At 42.4% G+C, this 18,856-nt stretch overlaps 1 long non-coding RNA gene across 1 annotated transcript in view; it reads right to left on the bottom strand.

Annotated features, from left to right (window-relative positions):
- The window catches only part of LOC123282126 (uncharacterized), a 33,704-nt gene that overhangs the window by 13,256 nt on the left and 1,592 nt on the right, over nucleotides 1–18,856 (bottom strand). The window contains exon 2 of the long non-coding RNA XR_011499283.1: nucleotides 18,574–18,663. This is a non-coding gene — a long non-coding RNA (uncharacterized lncRNA). The remainder of the gene's footprint in view (nucleotides 1–18,573; nucleotides 18,664–18,856) is intronic.

Genomic DNA, 18,856 nt, shown 5'->3' with positions numbered 1-18,856 from the left:
AGCTGATGTGTTAATCTTTATGGTGCTGAGTCACAAATGCACCCAAAGTCTGTGACAGTCAGCTTCCCCAAAGCACAGGATCTCCCCCAAACAAATGTCGCGTATGCTTCCTCTGCCTCAGCTTATTCCCGAATCTTGCCCACCATCTTCTTAAAATAAGCGAAAAATGATTTGGGCCACCTCCCTAAGCAGATAGCAGAGGAGTTAAGCCGAGGGAGGGAATTCCGACCAACTGTGAGATTAGCGTTACAATTAGATCCTGGGAAACAAATCGATTTTCTGCGCTCAGCTTGCAAACAACTTGTCGGGTTGCAGGGTAGTGGTGGGTGCAGCCACAGGCTCTGGGAGTTAAAGTTTCAGACCCAAAGAAATGCACGGAACAGAACAGGCTACTCAGCTCCTCGGGGGGTCAAGTTCCAAAAAGATGATGACAGCTTAGAGACCTGGAAGTGGCCCCCTCGAGGTTCTGGAGAAGAGGGAAAAGAGAGAAGGAGTATATGGAGTGAGAAGCAGAGAAAGGAAGAGGAGATGCTGGGAGGAAGGGAGGGGGCAGGAGGTTGAGGGGGGTGGGGGCAGGGAGGAGAGGAATGAAATACTGATTTGTGCTCTTGAGTCCCCTGGTTTTCAGTAGCCTAATAAGAGCGGATTTCCTGGCCCGCAGGAAGCCGTGGAAGTTTCCTAAGGCAGGGGCAGAGTGTCTCCAGGACCAGCACCTGGACGCTGTTTATTCAGGTGACCTGCTACCACCCCCAAGCCGATGCCCAGGCTGCGCGTGACTGTCAGCTGGCTGGAGGATTTGCTCCGTGAAAGGGGTCAGCCGGTCCTGATTGGACTTTGCTGGAGCTTCCTAGGCAGGGCACCTGGATGTCAAATCTGATGAGCGTCTTTCTGGCTGTCCAGGTGAGGCAGAGGATGGAGCCCAGTCTTCCTCGGGCTGTCAACAGGCTGCGGGTGAGGAGGAAGCTGATCACAGCCAATAAACCCATTTCTTTAGGAAACCCTCAGCTGCAGACGGTCTGCCCTCCAGTGAAGAAGGAGCCTGCTTAGTGAGTCTGTGCGCTCAGCTTTGCCCGGGGGCACGTGACCAGGTCCGGGGCTGGATCTGAGTCAGACGTTTTGCTGTGACATCGTCCATCCGATTTGCTGAAACGTGGAACTGTGGTTCAAGATACGCTACTGCTTGTCTCTCTGGGGCTCCAACAGTGCTTCTGATGTTTCATACACCACGTTGGAATATACGCACAGAAATTTTAAATTCTCTGGGGAATAAAGACTTAAGAAATATTACTGTAAAACTGTGATGTGAAGTTTGATATCACAGTAACATTAAGAAAAATAGGATTGCCTTTTCTAAAGCTTCGCTGCTTCGTTTCCAAACCGTTACTAAGATCAGAAATGAAACGGACTCCCTGTGACTTTAGCCTTCACAAAGTGTAAACTTAGCCAACGTGTCAAGCAAATAGCACTCAGTTATTGTGTGCCTTTGGCTGGCTGTTACTGGGCAAATACCACAGAAATATGACACTTGTTCCCAGGATGCAAGACCTTCACAAGGAAACCGGGACAGTTGGTCACCTCTTGTCCAACACTCAAACAGACCCAACAGAGACATCCCTCTACTCTCCACCTAATTACCTCATGCCTGCTTGTCAAGGCTCAGTTAAATCTTTCCATCCTCAACACCTCAGGCTCAGGGATTTCCCCGCGCTCTCCTAGTTAGCAGTAATGACGTGCTGTGCTCTTGTGTTCTGCTTTTCCGGGTACATCCTTGACCTACAGCATCGACGTCACCTGGGAGCTTGTGAGAAATGCAGAATGCCAGCCCCAACCCTTCAATCTGCAGTTTGACGGGATCCCCGGGAGGTCAGTATCCAAGTTTGAGCTGCGTCCTCCCTATTTCTCCAGCCAATCTGAGAGGCGGACTTGTTTGTCCTAAATAGAGTATAAATCTCCTCCCAAAATGTGGGCTTGTCTCCTGCCATGCTAGGCACATAGTGGACACTCAAGCCCTTAAATACTTGGATTGTATAGGAGAACCTGAAAGGTCAGTAAGCTGGCTGCGTGCCGAGTGGGAATCACATCCTCCTCTCTTTTCTTCCTCAGTTTCTATCACAATGCCCCCTCCAAGTCCTGTTTCCATTTGACTCTCTTCTTAGCCTCCTCTCCCTGGGCACACCTTATTGCTTCCGGCAGGAGTTAACGGACCAAAGCACACAGGCGCATAAAGACAGTGCTATGGTATCTGGTTAAGGAGTGTGGACATTGTCATCCCTCTTGGCAACCCTGAGTCCTTCCTGTGTGAGAATTCCCCCATCTTGAGTCTTGGTGGGAGACAGACAAGACCAGATTGCTGTTTTCCTTCATGGACCATACTTTGAGCAGAAGGACACTAGAGAACAGCATGTCCTCAAGTGCTTACTAAGAGCGTGGGCCTGTGACCTCGCCCTTCAGACTCCCCGTGCTAGACCTTGAAGACAGAGCCGGTTCTGCAAAGAACAGGGGCCCAGCCAACCACTCTCGCTGGAGGCGGGGATAGCTGAGCAAGATTCCAGGGGCAGAGGAGCAGCGATGCCAGCAGAGTCAGGTGTAGGCTCCAGACCACGAGAGAGATGGTAGTTCTCTCCTGGGCTGGTCCATGATGAGGCATTTTTTTGTAGCAAGGAAGTCTCTGAACCTGATTCTCAGGTTTCCAATTCTTCCAGCTACCAGTATACTTTCAGTAAATTCCATGTCTGCTTATATGGTTTCTTTTAAGAGCACTGACTTATAAGAGATAGACGTTCATTTGTGAAGATAAGGGCCTCCTTTTCTAGATAAAGAGGGCTACATGTATTAAGGAGGCAGGAAAACCCATGAGATGCATGGAGACTGAGTGCCTGAGAATTGAATCCAAAAAATGATGTTTTCTGCTTTCCTACTACATTCTTTAAGTGTGGACCAATTGATGACTTGATTACACTGGAAGATACTCAGACAAGTCCCAGAGACCTACGGAGTATTGTACACACTGTACTTCTCAACACAGGAAGAGACAGAGCCGTAATCATTTTTTTCACTTTGGACTCTGCTTGATCTGGCACACTAGAACTCAGTCAATCCATCAAAACTATGTATTGAACACCAACCATATGGAGAGTTGGCTACAACTTTGCCCAGTCTGCTCGGCCGAGAATGTCCAAGCCCAGACTCGCATCGCCCCACAACTGGAATCAGTTAGACTGATTTGTCGTCTGTGTTAGAAAATTTTGAAAAATTAAATTTCTTCCTAAACCTTCTATTCACCCTGTAGTTCTTTTTCCTTCTTGTTGAGTGATGTAAGAAAGAGAAGGAAAGAAATAATGCTCCCTAAAGGGCTTATTCATTGTGACCAGAGATTCATTGTTAAAAACAAAACAAAACAAAAACCACAGAGAAAAAAATTATCCTCTGTTGTCCAGGAATTAGCCACAATTAGTTTTTCCAGTGGAAACCTGACTCGCATTGGCCAGAGGCGTCACAGTTGCACAGCCCGCGGGAGGAGGAACTCCCTCCGGGAGTGTGAGTGATGTTGTTTTTGAGTTGGCTTGTCCTGGCCTGGAACACTCTTGTAAACTTCATAGGAATGGAATCGGCGAGTCCACGGAACAGACACTCTGGTGGAAACTGTCAGCAGGACAGCATCTAGTCCACAGTGGGAATCAGTCATCCGAGATCTGATAACAGAATGGGCCTGCTTCCCTCCTTTCTGAACGTAAATGAGATTTCCCTTCCTATAGAATGACGTCAGCTCACCTCCACAGACTGAGCTCAACTCCACTCGCCTGAGTGCTGCCGTGAGCAGAGGAAGCGGCGCGTCTCGTGTCTTTCTCACATTAGGGATTGGCTGTTTGTGGAGTTTGTGTCTTGCTGGTGCTGAGATACTAGGGTTGGCAAAATGTAGCCTATCAGCAGGATTCTTTTTCTTGGAAACTGTAGGAAAGACAGAACTACTGAATAATTTGAAAAATTTTGCTAAATAATTATATTTGGCTATTGTTGAATAACACCCAATCTTTTTTTAGTAACTTTGCAATACAGTTTATTTGGGGCTTCTGCTTCCTGGAAATTCTGCTGTAATGTTTGGCACCCTAGCAGCCATCTTTTAACCTTGAGGATGCACGCCACGTGCTGAGGATGGTGAAGCTGAAAGGCAGAAGGAGACAGTGTCCCTAATGACCTCATAGAGCTGTCCACATCTGGAGTCCCTTTGCAGAGGAGAGTAGACCCTGTGTGTTTAAGCCACTGTAACCAGGTTTTCAGCTGAGCACAATTCTTAACTGACAAATGATTGTTTCATGACAGCATTGTTCAAAGGAGAAAAAAGAGTACTTAAATATCCAACAATAAAGCATTGACTAAATAAATTATTCTAATACATGGTTGGCTACCAGGTGGCTCTTCACTCAGCACTCATTCGTTCATTTGTAAATGATTTCTTAAGTACCCACTGGGTGCCAGGAACAGTGCTAGACTTTGGGGATACGGTGGTAAAGAGGCCGATGTGGTCCTTGCCCTCAACTGAAGAATGTGCAATGGCACAGAAAGGGTTCCTGCATAGGCGGAGGTCATGTCACATGGTGCTTCCAGTGCCCATCCTGTGGGTAGGGCAACTCCAGTGGCCATCCTGGAGCCCGCCGCTGTGGAGACGGTTAGCGGCATTTCTTATTTTTCTTTTCTGAAACTCATTAAAATTCAATTTTGAAACATATCTCTGACACTATTCCACAGAACCTTCTCCCGGCTGTGATTGTCGTGGGCAGGCCCCACATCTTACTGCCGGGTGTAGGACGGAGCGGATTGGAGGAAATGGGAGCACGCTGCCGTGTAGGAGGCTACTGTGATCATCAGGTGAAAAAGAATCACCTGATCAGCAGGGGTGGGAGTGAAGAGAAGGGGACAAAGGGACAAAATGTAACAGAAAAGGAATGTACAGCCGGCACAGACCGTGGATGCGGGCGGGGAAGTGAAGGGGAGACGTGCGCTGGGCTCCGATCTCCAGCGGGAAAGCCTGAGGCGGCCCTCCAGCAGCTGGGACAGGGGCGGGGAGAGGAGGCGCAGTTCTCTGGGGTGAAGGCGAGTTACCGTTGGAGGGAGAATGGTGGTTTTACGTAGTTTCTTGTGCAAAAGCAAAGCAAAACAAAACCAGTTCAGTCGGCGAGCAACTTGAAAGGCCCTGCCCTGCCCTTCACATGGCGTATTCGGTTAACGTCGTTATCAACCACTGTTGAGGAATAAGTCGTCTACACTCCCCCTGTCCAAACGATTTTTTTTTCTCAAATGACTAAAACTTCTGCTCATTTTGCTATTTTGGATGGAAAATTTTCAAGCCATATTACAGGCTTCCTACCTTGTTGAGAGCTCCATTTAAAACAAGCGCTTTATTCATCTGTATAATCCCCACATCGTTCATAATGTTCTGAGTACGGAAGGTGCTCAGATAGAAGGAAGGAATTTAGCCCTTCCTACCGACCCGGGGACACTGTGACACACGTCGACTACGTCCTTATGATGCTTTACGACGCAGCCAGGGCGCACAGGACGTTCTGTAGAGGCGTGCCGCGTGGGTCTCTCGCAATTTTTTATGATCCCTGGACGCGCATCCCATGACTATCCCTTCCCCCTGCCTTAGAGTGCCAAAGCCAGCCAGAAGGCGAGGACAAGGCTCATTTCAGTAGATTCAGTAGACTCCGAGGGAGAAAACAAGAACTTGTCTTTTGAGAAAAGCCATGAACTTTGGTGCCAGGAGGCAGCACCAGCACCCAGCAGCTTCAGGGAGCAGGTGACAGACTGAGCAGCCACCACGCGAGGCCACCCCCACGTGCTTCCCGAGCTTCTCAATCTGGGGCGGCTGCCGCTGTGACGCCCATTTTGCACAGGAGGAAATGAGACTAAATGAGGTCCCATAGTTAGTAAGTGACAGAATCAGGATTCAGACCTCAATTGTTGGTTTCCTAAGGCCGTGCTCTGAGATAGGGTTTTTGATTATGGAGGCCCTTCCACTCTGCCTCTTTTCTCTCTTCTTCCTCCTCCTTCTTTTCTCTCTCTTGCCTTCATCTTCATTTACTTTGATATTCAGCGTTCTATTCCACAGAGACAAAGTTGCCAGAAGCCCAACCTTCAGGTAAGTTATTTCTATACGTTTTTATATTTATCCTTAAGGAGTTTAAAATTTGGTTGAGGACTTGGGGCATGAAATACAAGGTGAGAACTATAGAAGACAATTCTGACTCAGCGATCAGTTGGATGTAATATGTGTTCGTAAGTCTTTAATTCCCACCCCAGTCTGTCTTCACTCCCATTATACGTCACCTCAGCTTTCATATCCAGTCTCGACCGGTTTCCAGGTGTGTGCTGTTTCTTTCCTGGAATGTCCTTCCCTCACATCCCTGTCCATCAGAAATTATATTTAGGCTTCGAGACACAGTTCAGGTGACACCTTCTTCAGGGTGCCTTTCCAAGCTCCAGCTACAATTAGCAGCCTCCTTCTCTGTGTTCCTTTTCTACCTGCTCAGATGTCTCCCCACGGGTCTCTTCCTGTTCGTCTTCTTTGGAGTTTATGATGGTTTGTTTCTCTCCCACTAGGTTCTGCCTGAGAGGTAAGAGCAATGCAAGAGTCTAGGAGGGTGCTGCTGTCCCTTTTGCTGTCTGCTGGCTGAAATTTTCATATGGGAAGAGACAATGTCTTCTGGCACAATCATGCATAATATCCAACACAAACAATGCCGCACTGGGGAGTTTTCTTCATTCTTGTTCTTCAGTGTCACTACCAGTAGGAAATTGCTTCTAACAACATAAGCCTTGGGATGTGCAAAATTAAGTTGAATTTCTTTGTCCTTTGCATGCTACCACAGGCTAAAATGGTATGACATTTCAACTCTTCTCAGTAAGGTTCAAGATGCTTTACCATTTAAATTAATAGGCCTTCAAAAATCATTTTACTGGGACTTTATGAAGCTTGCTTTAATCTAATACAATAGTCAATGTAAGTGACTTTTTAACTTATTTGCTTGAGAACGTGACCTACACCAAAGATTACAAGCAAGGTCAGCAAAATAAATTGGTGGCTGTACTTAAGGGTTTGTGGGACATTGCCCAAGAAAATTCAGCAGTAATGGGGCCAGTATTTTTTATGCTTGCCCAATCAGTATGGGAAAGGTCAACAAGAAGATCTTTCATAATTTGTACTGAAAGTAATCTTCGCTTATTCCTTTTCACAAATAACGATGACCTATTTAATAATGTGAACTGAAAAAATACCTCAATTAAAACTTTAAAGGTTTGATGTGTGTTATTTACTTGACTAATCCCACAAACACTGAATGTTTACCATGTGCCAGACACAATTCTAGGTGCCTGGGATACAGTGGTATATAAAATAGGCAAAAATCCTTGCCCTCATGGAACCCTTTTGAATGGATCACCTAAGTACTGTGCGAGGAATGTGCACATTCCTTGAGGTGGATTTAATTGTGCTCATTTTATTGATGATAAACTGAAGCTCTGGCAGAACAGGTAGCTTGACCAAGATTCAACAGCCGGTCAACAGACAAGTCTGAACCTGCATCAATTCTTCTGGTTGCACATCTTGCTCTGCTCTATTGCATTTCCCAAACTTGTGTTCTGTGAGAACTTCTCCAGGATGAAGATGTTTCATAAGAATTAATATTCCGTGTTCCAGTAGGTTTGGGAGATTGTTTTTGTCACAGGTTGAGTTCTCCTAGAAGCAGATGCTGAGATGCAGTTTTGCATGGAAGATGATTCTTAGCGCATGCTCTTAAGGTCAACATCAGAGGAGAGGAAGAGACAGAAACGATTAGACAGGGAGAAGTTGAGTGGCAGTGTAGTCTCAGGGGCAGCCTCAGCTGACACTGCAGGGGTTATGAAAAGGAGATGACCCTGCAAAGCTGTCCTGAGTTGAGGTGAGACAAGCAGGCCTTTATATGCCCATGCCAATTAGTTTTTGGACATGGTCTGTCTCCAGAAGGAAGTATGACCTTGGACAAGGTAGCTCTTTTCAGCTGAGCCAATTGCCAAAGGAGGCCAGGAGCTGAGGGGTGGCTCCCAGGGGCACTGCAGCTGCTGGAGCAATGAGCTCTTCATTCCTGAAGGGGCATCTCGGAGGCACTTCACAGCATCCACCAGACCATGTGTTTGTAAGAAAAGATTAAGTAAAACAAAACAGGTGTCTTTACTGCTGTCTACTTAGAGCTTTTAAGAGACAAATATATACTGTGAATCTTCAAGAGGGGAATTTACTATGCAGACTTTCCCAACTTTATTTAAGCTCAGAATACATTTTTAGGGGGTCTATATTCTCTGAAAAAATATACTTAGGGTGCATGTGAACCAGAAATCATAGTACAATTGGACAAGTGCAAAAAGACGGAGATGCAAACTGCAGTAGGGTATAAAAATTGACTCAAAATGGATCATAGACCTAAAATTATAAAACTCTTAGAAGGAAGCATAAATGTAAATCTTTGTGATCTTAGATTAGATAATAGTTTCTTAGATATAATAACAAAAGCACAAGTGACAAAAGAAAAATTTAAAAATTGGACTTCATCAAAATTTAAAACTTTTGTCCTTCGTGAAACACCATAGAGAAAGTAAAAAAGCAACCTACATAATAGAACATATTTGCAAATCATGTATCTGATAAGAGACTTGTATCTAGAATATAAGAAGAATTATTACAACCCAACAATAAAAAGATAAATAACCCAATTAAAAATGGGCAATGAATTAAAATAGATATTTCTCCAGAAAAGATTTACAAATGGCCAATAAGCACACGAAAAGATGCTCAACATCATTAGCCATCAGGGAAATGCACATCAAAACCACAGTGAGATATCACTTCACACCCACTAGGATGACATAGTCAAAAGACAGACAATACCAAGTGTTGGTGAGGATGTGGAGAAATTGGAACCTGCATACATTGCTGGTGGGAATGATGAGGAAAATGACAAAGTTGCTTTGGAAAATAGTTCGGCAGTTCCTCAAAAGGTTAAACATAGAGTTACCACGAGACTCAGCAACTCCACTCCTAGATATATCCCCAAGAGAATTGAAAACATGTCCACACAAAAACTTGTACACAAATATTCATAGCAGCATTATTAATAACAGCCCAAAAGTGGAAATCACCCAAATGTCCATCAACTGATAAATAGATAACCAAAGTATGGAATATTATTTGGTTATAAAACGGAATGACAAAATGATACATGCTACAACATGGATAAACTTGCTAAAGAAGGCAGACACAAAGGCCACATGTTGTATGATTCCATTTGTGTGAAATGTCCAGAATAGGGAAATCCATAGAAACATATCACAGATTAGAGGTTTCCAGGGGAGGTAATGGGGAGTGACTGCTAATATGCATGGGGTGCTTTTTGGAATAATGAAAATGCTCTAAAATTAGATAGTGGTAATAGTCACACAACTCTATCAACACGCTAAAACCCAATGTACTTAAAATGGTGAGGTGTATGGTATGTATTGATATCTCCATGAAGCAATAGGGATATAAATGAGCGGGGCATGAACTTTGTCTGGGGCACTGGGGAAGCTTGCCAGAGTTCTCAATGCTAGAAAGTGAAAAAAATCTCAAACCATATTAAGAAAATTTTAAAAGGAGGGGAAGGAGGAACTTATTGGCTAGTAGAACTGGGAAATTGAGAGGTGCAGTTTGCTTCAAGTTCTCACCAGGGGAGGCAAAATGGCGCCCAGAAAGCACAGACTCTCCCCCTCAGCGCTTAGCAAGCCCAGTGGAAAGACAGCAGCTTTCCTCCAGCATCCTGATAGCAATCACAGCGAAGAACTTGATTGGCACTTCCTGGGAAACAGACTTACTCCTGAACTAATCGCTGGGTACCTGAGCGCAGCAGTATTCTAATTGGCTGCCCTAGGTCATGTGCCCACCCCCGTGCAGCGGATATTTGGGAGAAGGCTTAGTAATTTGCAGTCTTCCAAGGGAACTAGAACGCGGGCTGAATGTAAAAGGAGAACCATGTCTGCAGATGAAACAGAATATAGAAAAAATGCTAAGGAGGGGAATTCCAGTTGGAAGATTAGTATGGCACCCTTTCTTTACTTGTGATTTCTACTGCCATTCTCCCTGCCATTACGATCCCTCCTGGAGGACCAGTAGTAAAGAATTGACTATAATTAACGGTGCCACGGTAATTTTATATTCTATAGTGAAGATTAAGAAATCATATTCTAATAGGCAATTGTTGGTATAAAACATTAATACAGGTTCCAGCCTAGGATTTAAGCCTTACTCAGAATTTCCTTCTTTCTGGATATTTTGGTTCAGCTAGCCTAGTCTAACCTATCCCATGGTCTTTTTTCTGTCTTTCTTCTCATAACCCTCCTTGGCCATCAAAGAAATAGGCTCCTTTTCCCCACAAATCTGCTCTTCCACATTCCAGGGAGTAGAATGAAAATTCTCCAGTTGGCCAAGACAGAAACTTGAACCACCTTTAACTGCTCCCTCAACATCCAATCTATCAGCAATATCTATCATCAATGACTGGAAATACCACCTTTTAATGGTCTTGAACACTGCCCTCTCATCTCTATTCCCAATGCCAATGCAGTAATTCACCTCTTCATGATGTCTTGCTCGGATTATCCTGATAGCCTCTCCCAGTCTCCAACCTCCATGCCCTCAGTCCATCCTTTACTGTGGCCACAGTGAACTTTTAAAAATGCCAATCTGGGGGTGACTCCACCCAGGCTTAAAATCTTGCTCTCAAGATATAACCCAGTGTCAGTTCCCTTGGATGTATGTTCCCAAATCTTCTGTACGAATAAAGTCACCCTGACTTTTGGTATGTAAATAAAAATGCCTCATGCCCCATCCCACAGTGATGGAAACCCCACATTCTCTTCATTTCTCTTCTTCATCTTAGAAACCTGAATCGGGCCTGGATCCAACCTCGCCTTAATTTGTCTGTTTCTTATTTGGTCTGAACGCCTTCAATTTAACTATATAGCATATTAATTTGAAAATTTTGACTGAGTCACCAAGATACAATAAATATCAATTCACAAGTGAGAACTCTAAGAAGAACTAACCAAAAACTGGTTATAAGACTCTCAAGTTCTCCCTCACTTTGAGACTATAAAAGCGCATATGAAGAGGAAGGATTTGTGAGCACGATTTCTTTGGCGAGAGCTGTGCTCGGAGGCCGTCCCCTCAAAGCAGGAAAGATGGGGGATGTGTCCCTATCACCTCCAGTAGAGAGCAGGTGGCTTCAGAGACTATAATAGGTGTCCCTGGATTTGGGGTGGGTGGGTAGACTAGACTGGTGTCTAACTCTCTACTGGGGAATCTAAATGGGTGAGTCAGGCTGGCTAGCTGCTGACGGGGTAGAGCCTCTGGGGTTAGCCCGCCTGCCTAGAGTTTGTTTCGATGGATGAAAAACAGGCGGAGGCTGGAGAGAGCTCACGGGCCGTAGCTTGGGGATCCCTGCCCTAGACCGCAGGCTTCCTGAGGGCAGGAGCTCTGCTTGGTTACCATTGTATCCGACATGCCTGCACATTGTAGGTGATAGCGACTGGATGAAAAAACAGCAGCAGCTTATCCACTACCTATAATGGAGATTTGGTTCAACTCAATTAATCAATTAATCGCTTCTGTTATCTTTTCACAAAGTCTCAAGAGAAAGGAACTGCTGGGATCCTTAGGGAGAAGAATGAACTAAAAGACATTTGAATACAATCAAGGCAAATCCTTTCTGTGAGGCTGAGCCATATAGAACAGTAGCTTAGCTCAGAGTAGGTAAGCTTACACAGGTTACAAAGAGGGCGTATTCTAGCACATTAAATTCTATGCACAGGCTTATAACTAGATCACTAAAATGTAAGCTTCCCATTGGACATGCCTCATCTTCTTTATCTTTTTAAGACTGACCTGGCATGATGTCCTATACATAGAGAATAAAGATAAATGGAAGATAAAAGAAGAACGATTCAATTCAGTGAACAGCCCAAGGAATACCCAGAAATGCATGTATGATTGAAGACAGATCTTTACGCAGTAGATTCTGTTGGTTAGAAGGCATGTTAGCAGAAGGAATACAGATGTTGAGATCAAGCTGGCAGAAAGAAGCACCATCTGATGCCCAAAAGGTAGTTTTATCATTTGAAGGCTATTGTGAATTTATTTTAGTCCAGGTGTGACAGCATGACATCCTGTTAATGATGTATACTTTTTATTGAGGTATTTTTCATTGATTGTGTTAATAGCACAGATATTACTGGCACTGAGCTGCTAAGTTCTCTGGGCTATATAGAAATGCTAGGTTTGTGCTTGAATTGTTCAGATCCAATTAATATTAATTGAATACCCACTATGTGCCGGGCATTGTGTTGGATACTTCCCCATGCGTCATCTGAGCAGGGACTACAGCGTAATGCTGGGTGTGCAGCTCTGAAGCCGAACTGCTGGGAATTGAACGCTGACTCCATCCTTTACTAGCTGTGAGACTGAAGCTGGGTACCTGAGGGTTACTGTAAATAGTCAATAAGAACATGGTTACCCTTCAACCTGTTCCCAATGCAGACAAAGATGAAAAGAATTCAATCTTGTTAATTTGCTATTTTCTTGTTTAACCTGAAGGGTGACTCAAGGCTCACAAGGATTTGTGAGCTTGTTTTGCAGAAGAAAAAGAATGCCTTTAAGGAAGTTATGATCACCAGGTAACCAACCCCCAGCTGCTGTTGACACCCAAAAGTGTGATTGCCCAAGGGCTTATCTGGAGTGAAAGATTTCCCCTTTCTTTCTCTGAAACTCTTCATCCCAAGCCCCTTAGCTCTACAAAGACCTCCTGCTTTCTTCCTTCGTTAACGAGGATTTGAGAGAACCTATCCTCCCACCTTCTCATTTTGGCCAATTCAAATAAACCTTTCTCCACCTCCACGCTCCAGTGTCTCAGTGATTGGCCTGTTGCGCATCTGGCACTCAAACCTGAGATTAAGCGGTTTGGTATCAAGACCTCAAGCAAGTACTTAACCTCTCTGTGCCTCAGTCTCCTTATCTGTAAGATGGTGAGAAAAAATAGTTCCTCCGTTGGAGGTTGTTGTGAAGGTTAAACGATGGAATATGGATTAAGGCCTTAACACAGTGCTCAGCACATAGTAAGCGCTCAGAAAATATTATATATTAGTATCACCCAATTTAACTAATCTTCACAGCATTGCAGTGAGTTTGGTGTGATTATCCCATCTTCCCAAAGAGGGAGCCGAGGCTCAAGCAGTAATGTCCCCTAGGTCACCAGGGGCCAAAAGTCAAGAACAACTGGGTTACGTGCATTACACCAGGAGGTCTCCTTGAGGAGGGCTAAGTCAAATCCCATTGTACATGCATCTCTAGCTTTGGTTCCAAATTTGCTTTAGAAAGGAATTGAACCCCTGCCCTGCACCATTCCCAACTGCTCTAAAAGTTAAAATTATGGTTATGAGAATTTCCAAGTCGACGTCCCATGAAAGTATTAGATTTTCCTCTATAACAAAAAATAAACTATTTTTCAAAAATAACATTGCTTTTTAGGAAGCATAATAATAGTTCTTTTTGTGCCTTTTTATGTAGTGTCCCTGGCTAGTAGTCAAAGCCAAGCCCACTGTCCTTTCATTGTTTTTTCTTCTTTAGATCAGGAAAGACTTGAAATTTGGCTCTTAAAATTTCCTTAATTTGTAAGAAGAAATATTCCCCTGGAAGCCCAGTTGTTATGACCAAAGAGGGAAAACATAGCTGTAACAAGAAATGATCAGCCTTTAAATCATGGGGTTTTCAGAATTAAATTGTTGAATTTATGTCACATCCTTTCTTGGCCATTCTCTAGCTATATCTGCCAAAAGTAACAACAATTGTTGCTCCAAGCAAAAACTCTTCATAGGTAGTGACACTGATAATGCCTCCCCATGCAGAGCCTCAGGGAAGCATCTGGATGGAGCTTAAAGGCAGGGATGTGCTGAATCATCCCCCAAGGAGGGGATTTCTTTAAAGCAGTTCCAGACAGAGGAATAGTCACCCTCTGACCTCTGAACAGCTTTCTCTGACAATTTCCAGAATGTCTGCTTCCAGAAACATTTCTTCCTTTGTTTCATCCCCATCAAAAAGTACTTACAAGGCACCCATTTGCCTCTGGGGAAGCATCAAAGATGCAGGGGAAAAAAAAAATCATACATATGGTCCCTATAGCCTTGGGAACTTATAGTCTAGGTTGCAGAGATACATTAAAAGGATACACAGATAGGAAGAGGTGTGTTGTGAATACATGGCCAGACAGTAAACTACAGTATTTATACCATATCCATCTAAACAGTTATTCTTTTCCAGCCTCAGTTTCCTTTTTATAACTCAGGAAGGCAGGGGTTCTACTGAGCTCTGACATTCTGTGAGTTGAGGATGAGTGAACTTGGGAATGAGTGCAAGCCACACAAACCCAAGTATTCTCTGTCCAGGCAGGTAAAGGAAATCTGTGACCTTCACAGATTACAGCAGAGACAAGCCTGCCTACACTGTCAGAATGATAGGGGAAGAGATGGTTTCTGGACTTGAAGTAAGAGACAGGGAAATATAACTTTTAGAAGTTTAGAATAAACACATGTCAAAGCTTTATTTAACTCATTAATGAGGGAACAGTAGAATAGTAAAAGCCAGTTCAAAGAATATTTGAGAAATTGAGTTTTTATATAGAACTGAGGTACAGAATTTTTGTATAAGATTGCCAAGTTAGGTTCAAAAGCGGTTCATGCCCCACAGGACAATTAATCATAACATGTGGAGTTATCTTTTCTACAGCATAGAAATAATTTCTATCGTTATCAAAAATCTATAAAGTAACACATAACTTCAGAGAGTTTAGGCATCAATCAGTGACCCAAACACAGGGGAAGCCCATCAACAATTAAATAATCCTTGGGTGGGCTTGCTAGACATGCTCCTATGGAAGGACATGAGGCCTTCTTTTTCCTCATTCCCAAGTTTTAGATAGAGCTGGTGATCACAAATAATCTCCAAGAATAATGTTTGATCACACATACGAAAAAAAGGCTGCTCCCCCTGCGTTTCTGTCTTGATTAATTTATACAAGCACAGCAAGAGGAAGAGGTGTCAATTACACACATCAGCCTCCTTGAGGATGGTCAGCGAATATAGAGTCGTAGAGTGACGCTCGCAGAATTAACTTATGTCTGCAAACTTCACAGGCAATTTGGTTGCTTTTTCAGTAACTTCCGTAGCCTCTATTATTCCAGAGTTTTTCCTTCATTTTGTTTTGAGATTTTTTCTTTTTTTTTTTTTTGTTCAGTGGCTCTTCTCTTCCAAGCTAGGAAACCAAATATAAGAAATTAATCTCTGCCTGTTTCACATGCAGTAGCTACACATTTGGGTGAATTCCTTTCTCTCTAGGTCCCCAAAATCTGCTAAGGTTCTTGGCTGCCAAGAAGTGACCTTCTTTATAGGTGGGGACCCTGAAAGCTATAGAACAGATGTTAGAGCAGTTTCTTAGGAAGATTTTGTGGGCCTTAGTCCCATATAGGAAGCACAACTCTTATTCCCTAATTATGAGTTTGACACATCTGATTAAACAAAATCTATTTGTAAAGATTACATTCCAGGTATGACCTTGGTTGTATAATTATTTTGTCTAATTACATCCTGGTAAAAATTAGGTCAGATTCCTAATGAACCTATGCAAATAACTACACTATTATGAGGAATAAAGAAACTCAACAAAAGATTTTTTTCTGAATTCTGAGAGGTCAAAGAAAACAATTTAAATATTTTATTTCAATTATAAAAGCATAGTCTACTAAACTAAGCACTAAAGATAGATATAAAAGAAGTAAATAACCAAAAAAACAAACAAACAAACAAACAATGTGATTAAAAAATGGGCAAAGAACTTAAGTAGACATTTCTCCAAAGATAAACAAATGGGCAATAAGCACATGAAAAGATGCTCAAGGTTAAGAGTCATTTGGGAAAATGCAAATGAAAACCACCATGAGATATAACTTCACACCCATTAGTCTGGCTGTTATGGATTAAAATAACAAAAACCAAGGGCTGGCCCAGTGATGTAGTGGTTAAGTTCGTGTGCTCCACTTTGGTGGCCCAGGGTTCACAGGTTCAGATCCTGGGCATGGACCTACACACTGCTCATCCAGCCATGCTGTGGAGGTGTCCCACATACAAAATAGAGGAGGATTGGCACAGATGTTAGCTCAGAGCCAATCTTCCTCAAGGAAAAAGAGGAAGATTGGCAACAGATGTTAGCTCAGGGCCAATCTTCCTCACCAAAACAAAAACAAAAACAGGAAATAACAAATGTTGGTAAGGGTGTGGTGAAATTGGAACCCTTATGCACTGATGGTGAAAATTTAAAATGGTGCAGCTGCTGTGGAAAACAGTATGGCATTCCTCAAAAAATTAAACATATAATTACCATATTTCCAGCAATTCTACTCCTGGGTATACACCCAAGAAAAATGAAAGCAGAGATTCGAACAGATATCTGTTCACCCATGTTCATAGCAGCATTATTCACAATAGCCAAAAGGTGAAAGCAACCCAAGTACCCAATAACAGTTGAACAGATAAACACAGTGTGACATAGCCACACAATGGAACATCATTCAGCCTTAAAAAGGAAGCAAATTCTGACTCGTTACCACATGAATAAACCTTGAGTACATTATGCTAAGTGAAATAAGCCAGTCACAGAAGGACAAATACTGTTTGATTCCACTTATAGGTGGCACCTAGAATAGTCAAATTCATTGAGACAGAAAATGGAATGGTGGCTGCCAGGGCCTTGGGGAGGGCAAGTGGAAGTTATTATTTAATGGGGACAGAGTTTCAGTTTGGGAGGATGAAGACTTTCTGGAGGTGGATGGTGGTGATAGTTGCACAACATTGTGAACGTTACTTAATGCCACTTAACTGTACACTTAAAATGGCTAAAATGGTAATTTTATGTTATGTATACTTTACCACAATAAAAAAAGAGAGTTTCCTCAACAGCCATCAAACAATGAAACATTCAAAATTATTTCAATAATCTTCCAAAAAAAACCAATTAAATTTCTCTCATCGGTTCATTGAATTCTAGTTCCACTGGTTCTTGAATCACTGATCTGCTTTTACGAAGTTCTTTGTTCTCGGACGGGAGAGAGCTGGGAAACCTGACTCATCCCCTGGTGCCAACTGTCAGAGCCACCTTGAGCAAACTCCCAAACCTGTGCGCACGAGGATATTACTTCCAGTATCAATAGTGTAGAGCGCCTGCTAGAGGATTTCCCACTAAGGCTTCAGGACTGTCCTTCTTTGTTAAAGATCCACTTGCTAACCTGGATATTATAGGAAGTTCAGGTAAATTCGAGCGGAAAGTGAAAACCTCCTGTTAAGAAAGACTCTGAGGAGCTGTGGTTAATTTATCACAGTTACTAATCATTTCAGAATGAAGAAAAGTGAACACGACCCATAACTAGCCGACGAGGCTCTTGATGGTTACCTTGAGAGGGGGACAGTGAGGGATTGACGGATCTGCAGGGCTTCCTGTCAAACGTAAAATCTCTGAAATATATTTACATTAACAACATGCTACCTGTTTAAAATTAACCTTGGAAGGCTCAGTTCTCTTTTGATTTGACAATCTTCCCCTGTAGTTCTTATAATAGTGTTGGCTTATTTAAAAAATAGAGCACCCACAAACAAACAATTCTTTCTATCATCCCTCTTTTTATAAGATGAAAGAATAAATCTTTGTGATTGCCCAGGGACCTCTTGGGAAATATTATACATGGTTTAGGTGTAAAATATATTTTGAAAAGGAAAAAATATTTAGTGGTGAGGAGGGGGAGGCAAAATTAAAAGCTATTAGAGGATATTTTGAAAGGATCAATACATACCTAAGAAAAATGTGGTTTTAGCTGGACTCCTTATTAATCAAAATGAAAATACGACATTTGAAAATACACTTAGAAAATAACACAATTGTTAGGAATCTTTGTCCTTTCAGATGTGAGGAACTTCTAAATTTTTTAAATAATCAATATAAAAAGTCAACACAAAGCACAAAAAAATCACTATAACTATATGGTGACTCTGTTATTTAGAAAAATTATGATAAAGGTAAAGAATAATCTTTTACTATTGCTTATTATGAGCAGACTATTCTAAGACCGACAGTCATTTTAACAGAAAGGAAACCAAATTCTAGTTTTACATTAACATGTTACCAGAAAAGGAGTAACAAAACTTTTATTGAAATTATCTTATTAATAAGCCCATCTGAACTGAGTAAACCTCGGCAAAGTTTAACATATTGTCTTAATTTTTTTTGAGATTTGTTGTTTGCCGGTATTATAACCCAAGACAAATAAATTTCCCTCCCTCACGCCTTCCACAACATGCTAGCTCCTCAGGTTCTGTCCTTCACTAAACTTTTTCATACTCTGGAAACACCTGACGCTTTAATACAAAAGTATTCTCTTTTTCTCTTGAAAAGCAAAAACACATTTCCTTACCTTGCATATAGAGTTGTATTTATTTGCCGTTATTATTCTTCATATAGTCTCATGTTGACAGAGTATATTAATTGAATATTCGTATAAATTCTGTTATCAGAGAGAAAATTCAGACGTGAGTAATTGAAAACTCTCTGTCATACCCAATATTTTAGCAGATCAGAAACTTCACAAACACACACAATAGGATCCCCTTCAGCTGCATACATCCTTCCATATTTCTATATATGGCAGAAAATGAACATGTTTGATAATAAAACCCAAGGAACAGCTTCTGTATAAC

Source organism: Equus asinus, chromosome 29 (genome assembly GCF_041296235.1).
Source record: "Equus asinus isolate D_3611 breed Donkey chromosome 29, EquAss-T2T_v2, whole genome shotgun sequence".
Lineage (NCBI taxonomy): Eukaryota > Metazoa > Chordata > Mammalia > Perissodactyla > Equidae > Equus > Equus asinus.
Note: the sequence above shows the minus strand (reverse complement) of the source record. Positions and strands in the feature narration are given on the sequence as shown.